This window comes from Gorilla gorilla, chromosome 4 (assembly GCF_029281585.2).
Source record: "Gorilla gorilla gorilla isolate KB3781 chromosome 4, NHGRI_mGorGor1-v2.1_pri, whole genome shotgun sequence".
NCBI classification, from domain to species: Eukaryota; Metazoa; Chordata; class Mammalia; order Primates; family Hominidae; genus Gorilla; species Gorilla gorilla.
Window position 1 is genome coordinate 121,628,979 of NC_073228.2, and position 1,437 is coordinate 121,630,415.

The 1,437-nt window shown below is 38.3% G+C and overlaps 1 pseudogene; it reads right to left on the reverse strand.

Annotated features, from left to right (window-relative positions):
* Positions 1-353: 353 nt before the first annotated feature.
* LOC101126277 (large ribosomal subunit protein uL30-like 1) lies at positions 354-1,155 on the reverse strand (annotated as a pseudogene).
* Positions 1,156-1,437: the final 282 nt, after the last annotated feature.

A 1,437-nucleotide genomic window follows, 5' to 3' on the forward strand; every position in this document is an offset into this window, starting at 1 on the left:
ATCAATATTGTGAAAATGACCATACTGCCAAAAGCAATCTACAAATTCAATGCAATTCCCATCAAAATACCACCATCATTCTTCACAGAATTAGAAAAAACAATTCTAACATTCATATGGAACCAAAAAATGAGCCCGCATAGCCAAAGCAAGACTAAGCAAAATCACATTACCTGATTTCAAACTATATTATGAGGCCATAGTCACCAAAACGGCATGGTACTGGTATTGTCTTTGACCATTCCTTTCCAGTTTTTGAAGATAAAGCAGGAAATAATCTTCTCCAAAGATACTTGATAAACATTCCACCCCCCCCAAAAAAAAACACATGCTTCCATTTAATTGATAAAAATTTACTGCAGTTTGGCACCTGGGTTCAGCTGGTGGATGAGCTGATTGATGTGTTCACCCCGATAGCCAGGTGTGCCCATCTCCTTGAGGAAGCCCACTCTTCTTTTGGTAGCATGAAGGGCCATTGAGAGGTGGAAAGGGTGCAAGAACCATGAGATCTCCTGGAAATGCTTTCCTGGGAAGGCAATTTCATGAATGAGGTCTTCCAAGCAAATGACACCAAACTTCCCCAGGTGTTCCTCAATCACTGTGTTGTCTGTCAAAGGGATGGTCTTATTATTGACCTTGGCTTGTCTACATTTCAAAATGAGTTACCAGACAGACTTCAGATTTGGAAATCCCCAGGTCACATAAGGTTCCACTATTCACAGCATTTTTAGGTTCTGTGTGGCGGGGGTGGGTGGTGAGATGGCTTTTACAAAGACACCACTAAAAATTTTCTTTACGTGAAGTCTTGCAATGGTTCTCTGCACCAGTAAACTCATGCCATCAATCCTTTCGATGCATACAACAAAGGCCAAGGAATGTTTATCTGGCAATTCCAAGGCATGAGGTTTCACTTCTAGTCATCTGAGATGCACCTTGTCACGTTTCTGCTGCTGGGAATCATGTAGGAAGAATTCTAGTCGCTTAAACCTGAGCTATTTTCCTTTCCTCTGCTCCTTCTTTGCCAAAAGTGTCTGCTTTGCCTGGGTAGCTTTGAGGGCTTGATAAGCTTTCCTCTTTTTTTTTTTTTAGGAGATTTTCTGGAACCAAAGGGATTTTTCTTTGCTCCTGCTCCGCCATCTTTCTAGTGTTGCAGCTACTGATCCAGTCTTCCAGTTTATTTTCTGTGCCCTTTTTGAATTATGTGAAACCTATTCTTTGCTTAATATGCAAATAATAATCAGTATTTTATTGTAATATAAACTTTTCAGACCATAAAATTCTTTAAATTAATGTTTTATTTGCATCTCAGCGTTTTACATGTAATATTTTTTTGCTTTTAAATATTTTTTAATTTTCACTAAAATTTCTTTGTGTGTATATCCATAGCTGTTTAGAAATATGCTTCTAAATTTTCAAGTGAATGTGTTTCCTTTTACC